Here is a 24386-nt window from a genome sequence, read left to right as displayed (position 1 = left end):
AACTACGTCTACAGACCTTCTCATTTACAAGATAGGCCGGAAGGATTAAGGACGGATAAAGTCCAAATTTTTCCACGACCTAGGCCCTCTCAGGATGTACTATCTCCCATATATTAACGAGGGCCTACGTAAAAACATCCCACGAGTCCGAGAGAAAGAAAAGGAGGGAGAGAGTGAATCCACCTCGAACCATTCATGGTGAGGTAAGTCATGTCTAGTATTCGTGTTGGTTGTTTAAATGTACGTGGCCTGATGTCAAGCTGGAAGCAAGGACGCTTCCTTAATAACATCAGGTCACGAGATTCAGATGTTGATGTTGTTGCTACGGAAACCCGGTTAAGGGGACCAAGAGATCTGTTCCTGCTGCTGGATGGTTACAAGAGGTTTTTGCCTCCAGGTTGTCCTTCTAGCGGAAGCGGGGTGTCAGTCCTATTAAAAAGAAACCGAGTTTCTGAGGAAAAGTTAATTTTTCAGATCCAGAAGGTAGGCTGGTCGTCATGGTCACACTAGTCATAAATATTCCAGAAAAAAAAGCTTCTAGATGAACTCGAATACTTGACATCCACTTTTATAAATTGGCAGTCTAACCTAAACTTGAAAGGCACTCATATCGACGTCTAAAATTATTGTGAGGTCGACAACAGTAACGTCTGTGTATAATGAATAATTACATAGGAACTGTAGTTAGCAATTATAAGAATGTTCATTGTTGTTTGGTGATACCACGTTACATTATTTACTCCTCTACTTTTACACTCGCATCCTAATTAATATTAGTTTAGCACATCACACTTACTAAGATATCTTTATATTTGCTGTAAACATTACAGGGAGAGAGAGAGAGAGAGAGAGAGAGAGAGAGAGAGAGAGAGACCAGTGTAACTCCTGGTTTAATCTATATAAATAAAGTGAAATTCTATCAGTCCGTCTGAGACCCCTGATTCTCAATGTACATTTACTCTACATAGACATATACCTTTTTGGAATGAGGATGATGCCGGGATTGAAACCTGACCGTCAGTTGGTTCTTGAACATTAAGCGTTTGGATCTGAAGTAAGACCATTCGGACTGCAATTTCTAACAGGTAAAACGACCGTGGGTGGTTTCAAACGGTTTATAAGAGTTACCTCCCTTAGCTATAATAATAAATGCGACATTCTGCGTGAGAGAACTGACCAAAACTTTTTGAATTTAATACCAAAACTTTGTGACAGTTACCTCCATTACCTACAATAATAAACGCGGCATTCTCTCTGTCAAACAAGAAGGTTGTTCATCCTGGGGTCGATCTAATCGACTAGCCCCCTCCACCAAAATTTCGGGCCTTGTGCCTAGAGCAGAAAAGATTATTGCTCTCTACAATTTTAGGTCGAAAGCCCAATTAGCCCTCCGCAGGATCCACATTAAAAGTCCGCAGGTAGTGCAGCTTTTAAGCTAGTATAAAATATAATGTAGTCTTCTCTACGGTGAGTTATCATCATATTGGACATTATCGTACATTGTTCATCATTAACAACAAGGAAATGACGAACGAAGCTTTACGCGACCACTGAATTCGCTGGAAATAGTAGACAATTCCTGTTCCAACAAAATCAAAAATTTCTGTTGTTCTTTATACATTTCAGGAACAAATATATGCACCAATGTCATATGCTTTGCGAGACAAAAAATAAATAAGAGGAATATTCAGGCTCCTGAGTGACTCGAACACTTGACCTCCACTTTACTAGTCTGGCGCTCTAACCAGCTTAGCTACGGAGCCATGCTACGGAGAACTTTTCAATTATTATTATTATGTCATCAATTATTGCGTATAACAATATCAATAACGTCATTACATAAACATTCAATTGACTGACCAAATTATAAAGTTTGTGGTTTCGTCAAATCGTTACAACAAGGTCTTCAACATATTTACATACAGTTCTGGTTTCATAACCCGCCGCCCAGGTCTATTCTGGTTTTCATCCTTCAGATTTTACTGAAATCAAGAAACGCCGACAAATACTAAGGTCGATATGATCCATTATAGACATCCGAAGAAGTAACTTTGTATACATTTTGAAATCAATATTAGTATCATTCTATCTCAAACAAAGAGAAAAAAAAAGAAACATTCCAGAAAAAAAAAACTTCTAGAAGGACTCAGACACTTGACCTCCAGTTTTATAAATTTGCGGTCTAACCTAAACTTTAGAGCCACTCATATCGACGTCTTTAAATTATTTTGAGGTCAACAATGACAATATCTGTATAATTTGTTGTTGGCACTCCGTCGCTTACGACGTCGAGGGTTCCAGTTGATCCGATCAACGGAACAGCCTGCTCGTGAAATTAACGTGCAAGTGGCTGAGCACTCCACAGACACGTGTACCCTTAACGTAATTCTCGGGGATATTCAGCGTGACACGGTGTGACAAGGCTGACCCTTTAAATTACAGGCACAACAGAAACAGGAAGTAAGAGTGAGAGAAAGTTGTGGTGGAAGAGTACAGCAGGATTCGCCACCATCCCCTGCCGGAGCCTTGTGGAGCTTTAGGTGTTTTCGCTCAATAAACACTCACAACGCCCGGTCTGGGAATCGAAACCGCGATCCTATGACCGCGAGTCCGCTGCCCTAACCACTGGGCCATTGCGCCTCCACATATCTGTATAATAATTCCATAGAAACTGTAGTTAGAAGTTATAACGATGTTCATTGTTGTTTTGTGATACCACGTTACATTACTATTATCTCTATTTTTACATAACTATCCTTCTTCATATCAGTTCAACAAAACACTCTTACTATAAAGTCTTTATATTTGCTGTAAAGAAAACAGGAGCGAGAAAGAAAGAGATCAGTATAACTTCTCGTTTAATATAAGATATAATCTTTTCTACTCTAGGCACAAGGCTCTAAATTTTGGGGGAGGGGGCCAGTCGATTAGATCGACTCCAGTACGTAACTGGTACTTAATTTATCGACCCCGAAGGATGAAAGGCAAAATCGATCTCGGCGGAATTTGAACTCAGAGCGTAATGGCGAAATACCGCTAAGCATTTCGCCCGGCTGCTAACGCTTCTGCCAGCTCGCCGACATCTAAGTAAGCTATAATGACACGTCGAGCTGTATGTCTAGATGATTGTAACGTCGATAATTGTAACGTAAACCTATACTAAAACTGTAATGACCAATCATAATGTCGTCCATTGTTGCTATGGTGATACGCTGCTACATTTATTCTAGTATCATTATTAATATTTGTTCAGAAAACAATTTCACTATAACGTCTGCTTATTTAAGTGGAGATTACAAAAGAGAGACACGTATTTGTGCAACAACTCCCAGACCAACATAAGATATAGTGAGTATCTGCGGTGAGCTCTATTGGACCTCGCAATACAATGTTTTATGTGGGGTTTCAAATTTTGGTACTTGGCAAGTAATAGCGGGTAGGAATTAGTCGATTACATCGACCCCCAGTTCTCAAATGCTACTTATTTTATCAGCCCTAAATGGATGAAAGGTTAAGTCGACCTCGGCGAATTACTCGTCCTCGGCGGAATTAATCAACCTTAATACAATATTAACAACGGTGACGAAACGACGTAGGATGCCTGCGTGACCAATGGCTCTGCTTGAAATAAAAGACAATTATCTGAATAAGTTCTCTTTTATCATGACAAGCAATATGGCTGTTGTTTAATCCCAAACTAACTTATGATCGATGGCGTTCCAAAACAGACCAGCATATATTTAGTTTATCTCCGTTCTAAAACAATAAGTGTGGAGGCGCAATGGCCCAGTGGTTAGAGCAGCAGACTCGCGGTCATAGGATCGCGGTTTCGATTCCCAGACCGGGTGTTGTGAGTGTTTATTGAGCGAAAACACCTAAAGCTCCACGAGGGTCCGGCAGGGGATGGTAGCGAAACCTGCTGTACTTTTCCACCACAACTTTCTCTCACACTTACTTCCTGTTTCTGTTGTGCCTGTAATTCAAAGGGTCAGCCTTGTCACATTGTATCACGCTGAATATTCCCGAGAACTACGTTAAGGGTACACGTGTCTGTGGAATGCTCAGCCACTTGCACGTTAATTTCACGAACAGGCTGCTCCATTGATCGGATCAACTGGAACCCTCGACGTCGTAAGCGACGGAGTGCCAACGAAAACAAAAAAAAAGAACAATAAGTTATAGTTTAGATGGTTTTGACTGATATTTCTAGCACTTCAAGCAGCCATGTAGAAACTTGATGGGCTTATTTTATATCCTTAGATATTGGATGAACAAGCAATAGAATGTTGTAATTAATGCCTTTTACCATTTAGTGAAGGCCATTTACACACCGAGTTCAATTCCTGAAGAGCTCAAGTTTACTTTTCATTCTTCAAGACCTCAGACAAATATCTTCCAACGAAGTAATTGTCCTTATAAAATCATTTACACTTCTTTCCTAAAGTGTGGCGCTTGATACGTATTCTTCTACTCTGTTCTAGTAAAAGCGATTCACAAGAGACGGGAGTCAGTGAGGGAACTTTCTTTCTCTTTCTTCGGTCGCTCCAAACAGGTGATCTTCAGTTAGGGCGATCATCCATGGAAGAAGGAGAATTTTGCAAAGTTGTCTCAGTATCTTGTTCAAGTGGACCGATGTATGTAACGTGAAATGCTTTATCGTGACTAGGTTTCCATAACAATTGATGTGAGAACCTGTCAATACATCAACCACAAACGCTTGTTTGTGTATTTTCTTAGTCATTCTGGAAACAATACATGTATCATTATCTCTCTTATAGAAAAAAAAATTTGAGAATCTTCAGCGAAAATAATAGGCTCCGGAGGGACTCGAACACTCGACCTCCAGTTTACTAGACTGGCGCTCTAACCATCTGAGCTACGGAGCCAGTACGTACACGTCATTTAAATCATTATTATTATGTGTTAAACTATTATGCAATGCCATTTCAATAACATCATTACTAAAGTGGAAATAATCCATTATAAACATCCGAAGAAATCTGTTGGTGTACATTTTAGTTGGTGTACATTTTAGAAATCAATATTCCTATCATCATTCTATCTCAAACAAAGAAAAAGAAGAAATATTCCAAAACAGCAATAAGCTTCTGGAGGGACTCGAACACTTGACCTCTAGTTTTATAAATTGCGAGTCTAACCTGAACTTTAGAGACACTCACATCGACGTCTTTAAAGTAATGTGACGCCAACAATGCTAATGCCTGTGTATAAAGAATAATTACATAGAAACTGTAGTTAGCAATTATAGTGACGGTCCTTGCTGTTTGGTGTTACCATGGCGAGCTGGCAGAATCATCAGCAGGGACGAAATGTTTAGAGGTATTTCGCCCGTGGCTACGTTCTGATTTCAATTTCCACCGCGGACTTTACCTTTCATCCTTTTGATGTTAATAAATTAAGTAGTAGTGAAACACTGGTCGATGTAATCTATTTGTCCCCTCCGCCCAAGTTTCAGGACTTGTGCCTTTAGTAGAAATGATTACTTGTTCCTCTGATTTTTCCCCAGTATTATTACTAATATTAGTTTTAACAAACGCTCTTTCTACGAGGTTTCTAATATTTACAGTGAAGATTACAGGAGAGAGAAAGAGAGAGAGAGAGAGAGACGTCGGTGTAACTCCTGGTTTAATATACAACAAAGTGCTGAAAACTTCCTGGCTTTAAGGGTTTCGTGGAAGGCTTGGATGGAGACCCAAACTTCCAAGTTTTTTTTTACAAAGCTTAGAAAAACTGAAGGGCTGCAATAAGTGTGTGAATTTGAGATGGGAACATGTTGGATGAAATCGTAATTAACAGATCCTCCTGTATTTTCTTTACTCAAAGCCAGGAACTTTATAAACACACCTCGTAAGATATAATATGGTGAGCACCATATTAAACGTTACGATACACTGTTCAGCATTTACAACAGAAACGAAATGTCGAACGAAGCTTTACGTGAGGATCTTGTTCAAAACGGGAGCACCAGTATTTTCTTAACGAAACACTTTGAAACTTGGGACACTGGTAGAATGTGTCATATAAAACATCTTTTTCTCTTAGTCTTCTTAACAAAAAAACGTACATCGCAAGTTATTTCGTGTTAAAGTTGTCGTATTTCTGTAATTTCAACCAATCACTGACGTCTATTCAGCTGAATAGAGTTACTGCTGGCCGGTCATAAAAATGTTATTCCCTGTGACATATTTCATCCGGTTTAATCGTAATTTATACGCATATATTGTTTATATAATAAATTACGCTGTGCGTATCTATGTGTGTAACAATTTTAGAGTTCGGATTCTAGAGTTAGGGTTAGTTTTAGGGTTAGGGTTAGGGTTGAAATGTCAGAACTAACGGGGATTAATACGATATACACCGTTACAGCGCTAACTGTTTTCAACTGAATAGACGTCAGTGATTAGTAGAAATTATCGAAATAAGACAGTTTTTTACATGAAATAAATTCGAATACAAAAATTTTTTTCTGTTCTATAACACAAAATAGATAAGTATACGAAGTTTGAAAGTCTTTCAGTACCAAAAACACTACGTAAAACATAAATGAAAACTGGTGCCCCCGTTTTGAACAAGATCCTTACGTGACGCTGGATTTGCTGGGAATAGCAGCCAATATCTCATTAATTCCTCTTTTAACAATAAGATCAAAATTCCTTCTGTTTTCATCCCTCTGGGTTTACTAAAAGAAGCAGTGGTATACTAAGATCGATATAATCGATTATATTCCACTGCAAGTCTTTGTGGCATTTTAAAAATCAATATTCTAAGCGACAGAGCCAGGTTATTATTGTTATGTCTTCAATTATTGCATAAAACATTTCAATAACATCATTACGTTGGAAATCAATTAACTGACCAGCTTGTAAAATCTGTGCTTTCGTCAAATCGTTACAATAAGGTTGTCGACATATTCAAAGGTGGTGCTCCAGCATAGCCGCAGTCAAATGACTGAAACAAGTAAGAGAATATTTACATACATTTCTGGGTTCATAACCCGCCCAGGTCTATTCTGGTTTTCATCCTTCATGTTTCACTAAAAGCAAGAAACGCTGACAATCCTAAGGTCGAAATAACCCATTATAGACATCCGAAGAAATCTGTAACTGTGTACATTTTAGAAATCCATATTCATAAATATAAATATTCCAGAAAAAAAAACAAGCTTCTAGAGAAACTCGAACACTTGACATCTAGTTTTATAGATTAGCAGTCTAACCTGAACTTTGGAGCCACTCACATCGACGTCTATAATTATTGTGAGGACGACAATTGTAACGTCTGTATAATGATGTTCATTGTTCTTTGGACATACCACGTTACATTGTTTACTCTATTTTTACACTCGCATCCATATTAATATTAGTATAACAGAACATTCTTACTAGAACGTCTTTATATTTGCTGTAAACATTACAGGAAAGAGACACAACAGTATAACTCCTGGTTTAATATCAGATATAATGTAGTCTTCTCTATGGTGAATTATCGTATTAGTCATTACAATACATTGGTCGCCATTGACAACAGTAACAAAGTGACGAACGAAGCTTTACGCGACCACTGGTTTCGCTGGAAATAGTAGCCAAGTTTTTGAATAATTCCTCTTTCAGCAAGATCAAAATTGTTGCTGTTTACGTTCTACCGTATTTACTAAAGGAAACAATGAAATACTAACGTAGATATAAGTGGTTAAATTCCACTGCAAGTTTTTGTGTCTTTGTGTGCATTTTAGATATCAATATCTGAATCAATCTATCTTGAGAAAAGGAAAATAGAAACCATATTCAGTAAGCCTCTCGCTTACTTGACTGGAACTCTAACCAACTGTGTTACGGGCCAGTTTACACGTTTTGCTTAAATTATTATTGTTGCTTTCAATTAAGGTGACGAGCTGGCAAAATCATTAACACGCCTGGCGAAATGCTTAGCGGCATTTTGTCAGTCCTCACAGTCCGAGTTCAAATTCTGCCGAGGTCGACTTTGCCTTCATGCTTTCAGCCATGTACCAGACATGTATTGGAGTCAATGTAATCGACTAGTCTCGTCGCCACAATTTTAGGCCTTGTGCCAATAGTAGAAAGGATTATTATGTCTCCAATTATTGCGTAAAAATTTAAATAACATCATTACTTGAGAACTCAATTATCTCACTAACTTAAAGTCTGTGGTGTCGTCAAATCGTTACAACAAAGTCTTCAAAGATATTTACATACAATTCTGAGTCTGTTTTGGTTTCCATCCTTCAGGTTTCACTAAAAGCTAGAAATGCCGACAATACTAAGGCCGAAATAATCCATCATAGACACCCAAAGAAGTCTGTATACAGCTTTGTGTACATTTTTAAAATCAATATTCGTGTCATTCTATCTCAGACAAAGAAAAAATAACTAATGTTCCCAAAAAAATAAGCTACTAGAAGGACTCAAACACTGGAGATCCTCTTTTATAAATTGGTGATCTAACCTGAACTTTAGAGCCACTCATATCGACCTCTTTAAAGTATTGTGACGTCAACAATGGTAACATCTGTGTATAATGAATAATTCCATAGAAACTGTAGTTAGCAATTATAATGATGTTCATTGATGCCACGTTACATTGTTTACTCCTATTTTTTACACAACTATCCTTATTGACATTTGTTTAACAAATCATTCTTACTAGAACGTCTTTATATTTGCTGTGAAGAAAACAGGACAGAGAGAGAGAGAGTGAGTGAGTGAGAGTGAGTGAGAGAGAGAGAGAGAGTGAGTGAGAGAGAGAGAGAGTGAGTGAGAGAGAGAGAGAGAGTGAGTGAGAGAGAGAGAGAGTGAGTGAGAGAGAGAGAGAAAGATATCAGTGTAACTTTAATATAAGATATAATGTAGTCTTCTTTATGCTTAAGTTATCGTATTGGACATTGCAGTACATTGTTAATTATTAATGGTAACGAAATGACGGACGAAGCTTTACGTAACCACTGGATTCGCTTGAAATAGCAGGAAGTATACGAAAAATTATTCTTTCAACAAGGAGATCATAACTGTTACCGCTCTCTTCCCACCGGATTTACTGAAAAACCCAGTGAAATACTGGGGTCGATATAATTGATTATATATATCAGTGTAAGCCTTTGTGGACTTCTGTGCATTTTAGATACCGATATCAGTGCCAAATCTAGTTTGTGAACAAAAGGCGGGAGTGGGACCATAATACGGAGGCTCCAGCGGGTTTCGAATACCCGATCATCAGTTTATTTGATTAACAGTCTGACCAACTTACCTATGAAAACACGTCGGTTTGTATGTTTAAATTATTGTGACGTCGATAATTTTAAGGTTAAACTATACTGAAACTGTTGTGTCCAGTTATAATGCCGTTCATTGTTGCTATGGTAATAGGTTGTTACATTTATTCTAGTATCATTATCAATATTTGTTCAGCAAACAATCTCACTATAACGTCGGCTTAAGTGGAGATTACGTGAGAAATATCCGTACAACAACTCTCGAACCAACATAAGATGCATAACTTAAGTTATCTGCGGTAAGTTGTATTAGACATCGCAATACAATCTTCAATGGGGGTTTCAAATTTTGGTACAAGGCCAACAATTGCGTGAAGGAGTTAGTCGACTACATCAACCCCAGTTATCAAATGATATTACTTTATCAACCCCGAAGGGATGAAAGGTAAAGTCGACCTCGGAGTATTACTCGTCCTCGGCGGAAGTAGTCGACCTCGGCGAAATTGCCTTAGTACAATATTAACAACGGCAACGAAACGACATAGAAGCTTTGCATGACTAATGGATCTGCTTGAAATAGCAGCTAAGTATCTGACTATTTTCTCTTATAACATCACAAGCAATATAGCTATTGATGTTATTTAGCCCCTAATTATCCCTGTTCAAACACACATATGATCGATGACATTCCAAAACTAGCCATCCCTATATTTAGTTTACCCCGTCATTCTCGTGATACATCCGTCAATGTGTATCTCCTTTCTAAAATAGTAAGTTATGGTTTAAAGGGATCAGACTGATATTTCTAGTACGTCAAGTGACCATGCAGAAAGTCGATAGTTGTCATGGATTGAACAATCAGTAGAATGTCAAAAATAATGTTTATCTGGCATTTAGTTAAAGCAGTTTACACAGAGTTCAATTTCTGTGGAGCTCAAGTTTTCCTCTTATCTTCCGGACCTCAGATATGTTCCACTTAATCAATTACTCTTCATTCCTAAAGTGTGGCTCTCGGTACTTATTCTTTTGTTCCAATAAAAGAGGTTTATAAGATACAGGAGTCAGCGTGAGAACCTTCCGTTTTTTCTGTCGCTCCAAACAGGTGATCTCAGTTACGGTAATAATCCATAGAAGGAGAATTCTTCGAAGTAGTCAAGTATTTTTGTTCCACTTGATCCCTGTACGTAAAGTGAGACTTTTCGTCATGCGTAGGCTTCCATTACAACAACTGACCTGAGAAGCTGTCAATACTTCAACCTCAAACGTTTGTGGTTTTGTATGCATTTCAGGAATCAATATTATTAGCACCAATATAATCTCCTTTGCGGAGCAAAAGTAAAATTAAGAACAGTAGATTAGGCTCCGTAGGGACTCGAATACTCGACCTCCAGTTTACTAGACTGGCGCTCTGACCAACTGAGCTACGGAGCCAGTTCTTACAATCTGCTCTCAATATTATTATTATGTCTTTGAGTAAGGCGGCGAACTCGCAGAATCGTTAGCACGCCGGGCGAAATGCATTGCGGTATTTCGTCTGCCGTTACGTTCTGAGTTCAAATTCCGCTGATGTCGACTTTGCTTTTCATCCTTTTGGAGTCGATTAAATAAGTACCAGTTATGCACTGGGGACGATGTAATCAACTTAATTCCTTTGTCTGTCCTTGTTTGTCCCCACTCTGTTTAGCCCCCTGTGGGCAATAAAGAAATAAATATTAGCACCAATACAAGATTATAGCCATGGGCTGACCAGTGTGTAGTTTCAAGACAGACAGAAAAAACACACACACACACGTGTACACATATCTGGATACATAAGTATGTATATTGTATATATATGTGTGTGTGTGTGTGTGTGTGCAGACACACAAACACATGTACACATCCTGTATACATATGTATATTTTATGTATGTGTATGTCCACACACACACATACCTGCATATGTAAGTATGTATATTATATGTGTGCGTGTGGACACACACACACCTTTCAGCCTGCCTACCTACCAGCTTACCTAGCATCATCTATCTATTTATCTACCTAGCAGAGTTCTTTTCTAGTTTCTGCCTATCAAATTCACTCCTAAAGCTTTGGTCAGCCCAGAGCAAAAGTAGAATTACGAACAGTAGGCTCCAGAGGGACTCGAACACTCGACCTCCAGTTTACTAGACTGGCGCTCTGACCAACTGAGCTACGGAGCCAGTTCTTAAATGCTGCTCACAATATTATTATTATGTCTTTAATTATGGCGCTAAGCTGGAAGAATCGTTAGCACGCCCAACAAAATGCTCAGAGGTATTTCGTCCTTCTTTACGTTCTGAGTTCAAATTCCACCGAGATCAACTTTGCCTTTCATCCATTCGGGAAACTGAAATAAGTACCAGTCAAGTAACGGGGTCGGTATAATCTACTATCTCCCTCCCCCACTGTTTCAGGTTTTGTGCTTGTTGTAGAAAGGATTATTATGTCTTCAATTATTACACAAAAAATTTCAATAATATCAGTTATGTAGGAATTCAATTTATTGATCAACTTATGAAGTCCGCGGTTTCGTCAGATCGTTAGACCAAGGTCTTCAAGTTCTGGGTTCATATACAGCCCAAATCTATATTGGTTTTCACCGCTCCGGTTTTACTAAAATAAAGAAACGCTGAAAATACTAAGATCCATATAATAGATGATATACGACCAAAAAAGAAGTCTCTAAGTTTATGTGCATTTTATAAGCAATATTTGTACCAATGAAGCTATAGCGAAGAAATATTAAGAATGTTTTGGGGTGGGGGGTGGGGGGGGGAAACGAGGTCCGAGAGAGACTCGAACAAACGATCGCTGATTTACTGAACTGGCTATGCAGCTTGCCACTTTTAAATTATTATGACGTTGACAATGATAACGTCTGTGTATAATGAACAATGACATAGAATCTGTAGATACAAAGTATAATGATGTTCATTGTTGTTTGGTGGTGCCTTGTTATTATATATTATTAACTCTTCTATTTTTACACTTGTATCCTGACTTATGATATTAATTTAACAAACACGCTTACTAGGGCTTCTTTTTCTTTTTATTTACCGTAAAGTTTACAGGAAAGAGAGATATCAGCATAACTCTTGTTTTAATATAAGATATAATGTCGTCTTCTTTATGGTGAGTTATCATATTGGACATTACATACGCTACAATCTTCAACACTGACAGCAGAGGTTTTACGTAACCACTGGATCTACTGGAAATAGCAGCCAAGCATATGAATAATTTCTCATTCAATAAGATCAACATTTTTTATTGTTTTCTTCACTCCTGGTTTATTAAAAGAAACAGTGAAATGATATGGTCGAAATGATTGATTATATTCAACTGTAAGATTTTGTTGCCTTGTTTACATTTCAGAAATTAATATCGGTTTCACTTTAGCATGAGAAAAAAAATATTGTCTAAATTATGTAGGCTACAGAGAGGTTCGAAAACCCGAAGTCCAGTTTATTAGACTGGCGTTCTAACCAACTGAGCTACGGAGCAACGCCGCGGTGTACGTTTAAATTATAATGACGTCGATAATTGTAACGTGAACCTATCCTGAAATCAATTATTATGACGTTCATTGTTATCGTAGGTCATTGCTAAATTTAGTCCAGTATCTTTATTGATATTAATTTAGCAAACACACTCACTATAACGTGTGCTTATCTACAGTGGAGATTAGAGAAAACAGACATAACAGTGTAACAACTCTAGGTCCAACATAAGATATAACGAGTCCTGTTATGGTAAGTTGTATTGGACATTACAATACAATCGTCAATGCTAGCATCTGTAAAGGCGGTGAGCTGGCAGATTCGTTAGCACGCCGGGCGAAGTACTTCGCGGCATTTCGTCAGTTTTCGTGCTCGGAGTTCAAATTCCGCCGAACTCGACTTTACCTTTCATCCTTTCGGAAGCGATAAAACAAGTACCAGTTGGACACTGGGATCGATGTAATCGACTTACTCTTCCCTCGAAATTACTGGCCTTGTGCCTAAATTCGAAACCAATATTAATACCATTGTATCTTCAGCAAAGAAAAAGCAAAAAAAAAAAGTAATGTTTAGAAAAAAAATACAAGGATCCAGAGAGATTTGAGAACATGACCTATAGTCTATTAAACTGGCGCTCTATCAAATTGAGCCACGGAACCAGATAAGTCGGGATCTTTGAATTGTTATGATGTTGACAATCGCAATATCTGTGTGTAACGAACAATAACAATTTGTAGTTATAAATTATAATGACGTTCATTGTTGCCTGATGATACGCTATTGGCTCTATTTTTACACAGGTATTTTTATTAACATTAGTTTAACAGAACATTCTTACTACAACGTTTTCTCATTTACCGTAAAAATTACAGGAGAGACATCGGTGTAACTAACTCCTAGTTTAACATAAGATACAATGTCGTCTTCTTTATGGTGTGTTGTAGTGGATATTTTTTTCTACTCTAGGCACAAGGTCCGAAATTTTAGGAGTGGGGTGACAGTCGATTAGATCGACTGCAGTACGCAACTGGTACTTAGTTTATCGACCTCGAAAAGATGAAAGGCAAAGTCGACCTCGACGGAATTTGAACTCAGAAAGTATTGGATATTACAATATATTGTTCAACATTAACAAAGGGAACGAAATGACGAACAAAGCTTCACATGAGCCCTGGATTTGCTGGAAATTGCAGCCAAGTATCTCTTTCAACAACAGTATCAAACTGCTTGTGTTTTCATTCTATCGGATTTACTAAAACAACCAGTGGACCTTGTGTGCATTTCAGAAATGAATATCAGTACCAATAAATTTTTAGGAAAAAAAAGAAAATTATTTTATGTAGGCTCCAGAGAGATTTGAACACTCGACCTCCAGTTTACTAGACTGGCGCTCTAACCAACTGAGCTATGGAGCCATGTTGTCAGGTGTATGGTTAAATTATTATGATGTCAACAATACAATCTTCACTATTGACAATGGTTAAGAAGCGATATGGAAAAATTTACATGACCACTAGACCTGCTAAAAATAGCAGCCAAAAATCTGAAGAATTACTCTTAACAAAATCTTTATAGTTGTTGCTATGTTTGGTCCCTAATCAGCTCCCTTCAGAGAAACCAAAGATCAATATGTATCAACCCTGCTCTTCTATATTTGCCTTATTCAGAGCCGCTTGTAGTTCAGCCTCCAGTGTGCATCCTTTCTAAAACAGTAGGTTATAATTTGACGGCAATTTGGCTGGTAATTTTAGTATGCCGTGTCGCCATGCCTAAGCTCTATATTTGCCTCGTACTTAATTCTGTCTTTTAAATGTAGCAACTAAAATCATTAGGACGTCGAAATTAAAGCCTTGTGGAATTCATTAACAGACAATTAACTTTTTAGTTCAATTCTCATCGAAGTCATATTCGCCTTTTAACCTGTTGTCATCGATAAATAAATAAGCAGGTAAACAATGGTGACTGCTTAATCGATTACACTTCTCCCTCAAAATTTGTCTCCTTGTGCCTCCTCTTTTATTGGTTCTTATCACTGAACTGCAGCCAATGAATTTTTAATCGGCCATATCGATTCTAATACTTATTGATCCATCTTTAATCTTTAATTCAATGAACACATACAACGCCCGTTTTGTTTTAACTTGATTGGCACTCTGATCGACAGAACAGCCTGCTCGTGAAATTAACGTGTAGGTGGCTAAGCGCTCCATGGACACGCGTATCCTTAACGTAGTTCTCAGGGAGATTCAGTGTGACACAGAATGTGACAAGGCTGGTCCTTTAAAGTACAGGTACATTTCATTTTTGCCGGCTGAGTGGACTGAGGCAACATGAAATAATGTGTCTTGCTCGAGGACACAACTGACTCCCGAGAATCAAACTCAACACTTTACGATCCTGATCCACGCTATTAAGCTTCTAACCATTAAGCCACGCATCTTCACATTGACTTGATTACACGTAACTGTCAGACACACATAAATACACACACACGTACACACATACATATAAATACACTCGCACGTATAAATATACACACATACGGTTGACGGGTTAATGACGAGAATATAACATATCCAAAATGCTGCACAGCACTCTAAACGATTAAATACAGTATTGATTGCAGAAACCGCTCATAAAGCGAAAAATCGTAAAGCAGAGCAATAATTTCCCATAGTAGCAACGTTATAAATCGTAATTCGTTCCCAGAAAAATATTTTACCAATAAAATTTGTAATACTCGTAAATAAATGGCAATAAAACAACAGTAGAATGTAAAGAATATTTTATGTAAAGTAAAAAGAATGTGAAGATCATTTATAATAAAAGATATTATTATCATAATCGTTTTCTGAATCACTTACACTCGCACTAGACTCGCGCACACCATCGCTTGTAGACACGATCGCTGATTCACAGGTACTCGCAGACGGACCTGTAGATCTCTTTTTAAAAAACAAGTCTTGAGTTGTTTGCTTAGAAGAAGCTCTCTATAGATTTCCCGGTAACATGCAGAAGCATTTATGGTAGTAGAAACTTTTGCTCCTCGTTCAAAATTTGGATCGTGCGCTTGAAAAATAAAACTCGTAAACCTGATGTCTCGTAAAGCGGTTCCTCCGCCGAGGTCGACTTTGCCTTTCATCCTTTCGGGGTTGGAAATAAGTACCAGTTACGCACTGGGGTCGAGGAAATAGACTATCCCCCTCCCCCAACTTTCAGGCCTTGTGCCTATAGTAGAAAAGAAAGACATCCGTTGGTTGTATCAAAACTACTGTTCGATCAAACTACTGTTCGATCAAACTACTGTTCGATCAAAACTACCTACGTGCCACAGACTTGCTAAATCAGGGCTCACTCGGCCCAACTTTACAACAACAACGACGATGACAACAAGATCACCTTAATTTTAGGTTGGCAGATTCGGCCAACGAAAATCAAAAGCGTTCGACATGAGCCTTGTCTATCAGTAACGCGTTTAGAATTTGTGCCATCTCGACAGCTTTGTCGGTTCGACGACAAACAACGGCAATACTAACAAGACAGATTTTACGACACCGCTCGATTTGTTTAGAAATAGCAGCCAAATCTCACTCAAATTATTGCCCACCGTTTTAAATAAGGGAAAAGTTACATTAGATAACGTATTCCTGCACATCGTTAATACAACGGCTTAGCTACGGCTGGAATGTCTTTGATCGTAGGTTTTCTGCCTGACCAGGGTTAGCGTGGTCTCAACAACACCATCAAGAACAGCTACTGTAGTATTTATTACAACTATAGATATTTACATTATAGATGGCCGTTATACGTTATCTGATTGTTATTTGAAGCTTCGGAACGGCAAAATTACAGCTTGTGAAAACTTCAAATTTTATATGGAAATTGATAGCTTGTTAGTAGTACGGATGGATGTAGTTGGTTCGGATATTATGTAAATATAAATTATCGATTTTGTGTAATCCCAGGATTTTTTATTAAAGCTTCAGTGTATGGAAACCACTTATGGGAAGTACAGCGCATGGAAGTTACAACTTTGATAATGCTACAACTTGCAGGAGCTTCAGCTTTTTATGTTGAAATGAATAGCTATTTAGTGGCAAGGTTGGATGCAGTCGCTTTATGTGGGAATGACTGGCTGAAAATGACTGGCTGGAAATAACCGAGTTAAGTTGTTTGTGACAGCTATAGAAATATCGATATACATTCGACAGTAGGATGGTTGCAGAAAGAGGGAAGAAGGATAGATTTATTACTGAGAAAATCCGATTTTATGACGAACAATAGTAGCAGTATTTGAATGTTAGAGTGTAAGCTTTGGAAAACGTCTCCGTGTATGTATGTGTGCGTGTGCGCGTGCGTGTGCGCGTGCGCGTGTGCGGTGCATGTGCGTGTGTGCACGTGTGTGTGTGCGTGTTTGTATGTATGCGTTTCTATTATTGCGCATACATAAAATATATTAGTGAGTGTACCTACTGTGTTCGTGAAAGCATGTATGTATGCATGTATGCATTATGTATGTATGCATATATAGGTGTGTTATTTATGTATGCATACATATTCATGTACGCATTGTGTGAATGTATGTGTATGCATGTATGTATGTATGTAAGCATGCACGTGCGGAGGCGTAGAAAATACCTAGATTTCGTAGATTGACGCGTAGTAAAACCACTTGCCGAAGGAAAGCTACAAAATCAATCCCCTACTGAGTTGTAGGTATTTTTGATAGCAAAGTTCAGAAAAAGAACCCCTCATATAAAACTTGTGGTTGAAAATATTTCCAGCTCATCTTGCTCTTTCCCGTCACTGGTTATTCAACTATGGATGTTTAGAGACCAGTATACGTGAACAGGCATATGTCACTATTGCCATTGTTGTACACATGATGTCTTGTATGAGGAACAATTATCATAACATTTATGCATATATGGATGTGCCCTTATATAAATATAAATACATATATATATATACACACACACTTACATGCGTACATATAAAAAAAAAACACTGGCTCTCCGTCGATTACGACGATGAGCTCCAGTTGATCCGATTAACAGAACAGCTTGCTCATGGAATTAACCTGCAAGTGGCTGAGCGCTCCACAGACATGCGTACCCTTAACGTTCAGGGAGATTCAGAGTGACACAGAGTGTGATAAAGCTTTGCCCTTTTAAATACAGGTACAACGCATTTTTGCACGCTGGGCAAAACGCTTAGCGGCATTTCGTCTGTCCTTACGTTCTGAGTTCAAATTCCGTCGTGGTCGACTTTGCCTTTCATCTTTTCAGGGTCGATAAGTAGCAAGATATCACTGGGGTCAATGTATTCGACTAATACCCTTCCACCGAAAATTTCAGGCCTTGTGCCTTTAGGAGAAAGGATTATTACCATTATTATTAAGGCAGGGAGCTGACAGAATTGGTAGCGCGCCGGACGAAATGCTTAGCAGTATTTCGCCCGTTGCTAAGTTCTGAGTTCAAATTCCGACGTGATTGACATTGCCTTTCATCCTTCCGAGGTCGATAAAATAAGTACCAGCTGGATCGATGTAATCGACTTACCCCTGTTCCTTAAATCACTGGCCTTGTGCCAAATTTTGAAACCAATATAGTAATTCAAACAATCAGTTAAAAGAGACGCCCTTCTCCTTTGTCAGTGCGGTTAAACAAAGGTTCATTTTCTGTGAGTATATATACACCTATCCTCCTTTAGGATTAAAAGAAAAAACATCGTATTAAATGAATCAGTGAGAAAGGAACAATAGAGAAACATGTGGGGGTGGAATATATTTCGTTCCGAGACCTCCAAGTTGTTTTGTGGATTGTCGCTAGGGCGCACCTTTACGGTCCACGTAGAATCTTTGAAAGATCGCCGACCCATGTGATCAAGGGTTAATTCTTAATAAACGTAAAGCCCACAATTGAGCGTACCGTGTTACTAGATTAGTGATGAATGAAGCAGTAATAAACAAAGATATATATATATATATATATATATATATATATATATATATAGTGTGTGTGTGTGTGTGTGTGTGTGTGTGTGTGTGTGTGTGTGTGTGTGTGTGTGTGTGTGTGTGTGTGTGTGTGTGTGTGTGTGTGTGTGTGTGTGTGTTTCTGTGGCTATACGACTGGTTTCAGTACAGTTTCTGTCTATTAAATTTTACTCACAAGGTAGTGGACAACTCGAGGTTAAAATAGACGGCCCTTCACCAAGATGCTGCGTAGTAGAATCCAGCTCGGAACTAAATAGTCGCCAAGTGAAATTCTTAACTATACAGTTCTGCCGACACATATATTCGTCTAGATTTCTTTCCGCATTTATTTTTTAAATTCTCATTCTTGTATATTATTATTATTATATAAATATATGTAAATATGTAAAAAGAAAAAAAGCCTAAAGAAAGCATTATCATCATTGTGTGTGTATGCATGTGTGAACGTGAATGTGTGTCTGTGTATGTGTGTGTGTGTGTGTGTGTGTGTGTGTGTGTGTGTGTGTGTGTGTGTGTGTTGCATCCTCTACAAGTTATAAGTAGATGCTCGGAACTGGAAGCGTTTTACGTTTACATTTTGATAAGTGCGAGATGTACGGTTTTCACTCTTAGATCCATTCATTATAATTGGTTTCATTTAGCCTCCAGGCGTAAAATTCCAAAGAAAGGAAATTCATATCGAGTTGAAATTAATGTGTCATGAAGATATCTTCACAAAAGATAAGGCCTGGAGTCTCCATTTCTCAAAACAGTCACAATTATTATTTCATTCGAGGAAGACAAGCTATGACATTTGCACTCGATAAATATAGTGACAACTTCTACATCTTTGAGAACATAAACATAACTAAAATTACGACAAAGAATTATTGATTTATAACATAAGGAAAAGGGTATAGTTTACTTTATCGACTTCAGTACTTGACTGGTTCTTATTATACCGACCACCATAGAGATAAAAATCAAAGATGACATTGATGGGGTATGAACCAAGAACATTTATCCACATACAAAGTAGCTCTGATACTTGTGGTTTCTTGTGTATCATTCACGAACATTTTATATTTTATCAAATATTTCAAATATAAACTTTTTTTCACGATCCTTTCAAAAGTACTACTGCAACTTATAGTTTGGAAAATGCTACTCTATATATCTAAATGCAAAGAATTTTGTTTTCCTGATCCTTTCAAAATTATACCACGATTCATAGTTTGTAGAAAAAATGTTTTTAACGTATTAAAGCATGTAATGTCGAGGCGCAATGGCCCAGTGGTTAGAGCAGTGGACTCGCAGTCATAGGATCGCGGTTTCGATTCCCAGACCAGACCGGACGTTGTGAGTGTTTATTGAGCGAAAATACCTAAAAGCTCCACGAGGCTCCGGCAGGGGATGGTGGCGAACCCTGCTGTACTCTTTCACCACAACTTTCTCTCCCTCTTTCTTCCTGTTTCTGTTGTACCTGTAATTCAAAGGGCCAGCCTTGTCACACTGTGTCACGCTGAATATCCCCGAGAACTACGTTAAGGGTACACGTGTCTGTGGAGTGCTCAGCCACTTGCAAGTTAATTTCACGAGCAGGCTGTTCCGTTGATCGGATCAACTGTAACCCTCGACGTCGTAAGCGACGGAGTGCCAACAACTAAGCATGTAATATAAGCCCAACTTCACATATAGGAGTCAGGATGAGGTATTTGATACATTTGTATGGGGAAAAAATGCGTCTTATATACCATCAAAAACGGTAGTTATTTGTGCAACAAGTGACATGTTCATTTTCATGTTTCCCAAAACGTCAGCTGATTTTTAACCCTTGTCAGACTGACCTAATTTATCGGCCCTATGGTCAAATGCGTAACCAACACGATTTTTCTCATGCATCTTGCACACTTGAACACATTGCCCAATGAGTCCTACATTTCAAAGACGGGAGTATATGATTTGAAGAAGATTTAACAGCAATTTCTAGCAGGTGGAGCGACCAAATAAAGTTTCCTTGGATGGGTAAAGGGAAACAGTTTTAAGAGAAATTAACACTGAGTCACAAAGAAGTCCTTCCACAACTGTATCTCATATTCTATAACGTTCACAAATGTTTTCAGAAATTATTTCATACGTCGCTGTTCGTAGCTGATAAAGCGTAACGATAGAGAAGAGCATGTGCCCAATGATCTACGACGTCATTCATAGTCGTGAGGTATGTTTTGACACCCCGTTTAACACGTTACCTATGAAGAGAAATTTCCCCGTTTTACACGTTGCCTATGAAGTGAAATTTCTGTAATGAAAGGTCTTCGCACGTCCGAGTGCACATGACCTTGTTCAATATTATTGCACATACAGGCGGCGAGCTGGCAGGAACGTTAGCACGCCGGGCGAAATGCTTAGCGGTGTTTCGTCTGTCGTTAAATTCTGAGTTCAAATTCCGCCGAGGTGGACTTTGCCCTTCATCCTTTCGAGGTCGATAAATTAAGTACCAGTTGCGTACTGGGGTCGATGTAATCGACTGCCCCCTCCCCCAAAATTTCGGGCCTTGTGTCTAGAGTAGAAAAGAATATTATTGTACATACACACGTGTATTTCATTCGAAGCTGCTTCGTACACCAGCAATTAATTTCAGACGACATTATTTTGGAGTTAAACTCAATAGATATAGTTACATAGTTCAGAAGTTCGCTTCGCTGCAACCTAGTTTCAGTTTCAGTTTCAAATCCAAGCATGGTTCCTCAGGGAAACACCTTCCAGAGTCTTAGGTCCACCAAAGTTTTATGAGTTTCTTTGTATTATTTTTGTGTTTTGGCAAATTTCAGACTCTGATCCTTTATCCTACAAACCCCGCTTTATATGACTATACCGCGCCGCCACCATCACCACCAAAAAAACCGACTGTAGACGCAGGCATGGTTGTGTGGTTAAGAAGCTTGCTTTGCAGCCACGGAATCTGGAGTTCGGTCCCGCCAGTTCAATGCCTTACGTGTGGATTTGGTAGACGGAAACTATATGGTAGCACATCGTACATGTGTGTGGGCGTTTGTGTATGTGTGTGTGTTGTCCCTCTCCCTTCACACCCACCGTTTGACAACCGGTGTTGGTTTGTTCACGTCCCCGTAACTAATCGGTTCGGCAAAGGGTCCGATAGTACAAGTGCCAGGCTTTTAAGGAAATGAATACTGGAGTCGATTTGTTCGACTAAAACCCGTCAAGGCGGTGCCCCAGCATGGTCGCAATCCAATGTCTGAAACAAGAACAAAATAAAAGATAAAGATCTTCAAATATTAGTCCTGATACTTTTACTTCCGTTAATTTTGAAAATAACAAAGAATTTCGTAAAAACACTTTACCTTCTTAAGCTAGGGTTTGGTACATTAACATAAATTAACATAAATTAACATAAAGTTTTCATGAAAGGTTTTAATCTAGATCACTTTAAGATACAAAAATTGTATCAGGATATCGATTTCAAATTTTGGCACAAGGCCAGCAATTTTGGTAGAGGGTATTAGTCGATTACATCGGCCCCAGTGAATACTGATACATATTTTATCGAACCCGAAAGGATGAAAGCAAAGTCAACCACAGCGGAATTTGAACTCAGAACATAATGACGGACGAAATGCCGGAGCATTTTGCCCGGCGTGCTAACGACTCTACTTACTCGTTGCTTTTAATTGTATTATAGTACCGGTGTGGCATCAGTTGGTTTGGTATCAAAAGGGTTGCTTAAACATTTAGGTGTGTTTGATCCCCTTTCTTTGCACTAACGTCTCTTGATTCTTTTCCAAACATTACTTCGATGGTAGAAAAGGCTTTACGACGGACAGATGTTAATCGCCCCGATCGATTATCGATTTATTCTCAACGATATAATGATTTCAAAACTTGACGCAAGGCCAGTGATTTTAGGAAAGGGTTTAGTCAGATCGAGTCGATTACAACAAAGCCAGTGTTCAACTGGTATTTATTATCTCGACTCCAAAAGGATCATCGGCAAAATCGACTTCGGCGTCATTTGACCTCAGAATACAAAGAGCCATGATAAGATACCGCCAAGCAATTTTTTCTACCCCCGACGTGCTAACGAATCCGCCAGCTCATAGCCTCATGGTTTCAAATTTTGGCACAAAGCCTGCAGTTTTATTGGGAGTGGGCTAATTGCTTACATTGTCCCAGTATTCAGTTGGTATTTATTTTATGTAACTCGAAGTAATAAAAGGCAAAGTCGACCTTGCCAGAATTTGAACTCAGAACGTAGAGCAGGAAGAAATACTACAGTGTGTTTTTTTTCCCCTTTCGCTCTAACGATTTTGCCAGCTTACCGCCTTCCCTGAACGATATAACAGAAGAGACGCTCCAGTTTTTTTTTGTTTTTTTTTTATCAGAGAATAAAAATAGCATAAACTAGGTGAAGGTAGTAGGTTGTCTGAATTGGCCTTGTTCACTGTTAACTAATCAATGACACTGCATTTTTCTGATGAACAATTTCCATTCAAGTATTAAATAATTTCAGAGTGTAATAACAATCATATTGAAGTGAAACTAGGCGCAGCTTTGCAGTGAAAAGTTATTGTTTTAAGAACAAAACAAGTTTTTTTAGTCTAGAGTATTTAACGCGTGAGAACGACGTGTCACTGACGTCATGAATTAGCGTAGCTTTGGTTATTGTTGATCTTGATCTAAATACTTTTGAGTACAGACAATGGATTCAGCTGAACTATTTCACAATATCTTTTAGTACTACTTGGTGTGTTTTATATAAACTAGTAGAGTCACCGTTGTCGGTTCGGAATTTTATTTTTGTAACTATAAACGTGTTTTCCCGCTCTTGCATGTTCATGTTCAAATTCACGAAGCGTTATTTATGTAAAACGTTGCTCCGTATTCTGACCAACGGTTTTCAGGTGATATTTCAAGTTGAACCTAGGGTCTCTATTAAGCCGCTGAGTTTGCTGCTCTATGGTCGTGGACGAGAGCGAAAGTGTTGAAAATAAGCATTAGGCTTAAGTATATTAGGCACTCAAACATTTAGACTTCAGAACATGATGTATTGAAATACACTATGTATTTATTCATTTACTTGTTGTAGTATTTGACCCGTGGCAAGGCTGAAGCACCGCTGTATAGGGTTTGCCGATCAAATCGACCCCAACACATACTTTTTTAAGTGTGGTTCTTATTCTATCTGTCTCTTTTGCCAAACCGTACGTAAACAAACTGACACCGGTCGTGAAGCGGTGAGGAAACAAACAGACACACACACACACACACACACACACACAAGCACACACAAGCACACACACTCACATGCACATGACAGGCTCCTCCACAATTTTCATTTACCCACTTCACTCACAAGCATGCCCAAGATGCCATGCAGTGGGACTGAACTCAAAACCACATGATTCAGAAGCGAATTTCTTAACCACAGTCATGCCTCCGTCTTAAGTGTTAGACTTCAATAACTGTCTCCATATTTATTTCATAAATCGAATCCGAACTTATAAGTAGTTGTCTTAATGTTTTTATTGGACAGCTATTATTGCCCCCATTGCTACTGCGCTTATTGGTTAGACAAATGATCAAAGGCGTTCCAGCCAAGACCATCACTTACTGCTGTATTCTTTCCC

General features: G+C 38.5%; 1 long non-coding RNA gene and 4 other non-coding genes across 5 annotated transcripts; 1 reads left to right on the top strand and 4 right to left on the bottom strand.

The window, feature by feature from the left end:
- Positions 1-4812: 4812 nt before the first annotated feature.
- On the bottom strand, positions 4813-4886 carry Trnat-agu (transfer RNA threonine (anticodon AGU)). Its single transcript has one exon. It is a non-coding gene; the product is annotated as a tRNA-Thr (tRNA).
- A 3620-nt stretch (positions 4887-8506) lies between these two features.
- On the top strand, positions 8507-12581 carry LOC128248870 (uncharacterized). The gene is made up of 2 exons (XR_008264999.2): positions 8507-9546; positions 12332-12581. It is a non-coding gene; the product is annotated as an uncharacterized LOC128248870 (long non-coding RNA).
- Positions 10605-10678, bottom strand: Trnat-agu (transfer RNA threonine (anticodon AGU)). Its single transcript has one exon. It is a non-coding gene; the product is annotated as a tRNA-Thr (tRNA).
- Trnat-agu (transfer RNA threonine (anticodon AGU)) lies at positions 11374-11447 on the bottom strand. The gene has a single exon. It is a non-coding gene; the product is annotated as a tRNA-Thr (tRNA).
- A 1527-nt stretch (positions 12582-14108) lies between the features above and the next one.
- Positions 14109-14182, bottom strand: Trnat-agu (transfer RNA threonine (anticodon AGU)). The gene has a single exon. It is a non-coding gene; the product is annotated as a tRNA-Thr (tRNA).
- Between the last annotated feature and the right edge of the window lie 10204 nt (positions 14183-24386).

Source organism: Octopus bimaculoides, chromosome 1 (genome assembly GCF_046866305.1).
Source record: "Octopus bimaculoides isolate indiv1 chromosome 1, ASM4686630v1, whole genome shotgun sequence".
In the NCBI taxonomy this organism is placed as follows: Eukaryota; Metazoa; Mollusca; class Cephalopoda; order Octopoda; family Octopodidae; genus Octopus; species Octopus bimaculoides.
The sequence above is the reverse complement of the archived record's forward strand: the minus strand, read 5'-3'. Positions and strand labels throughout refer to the sequence as shown.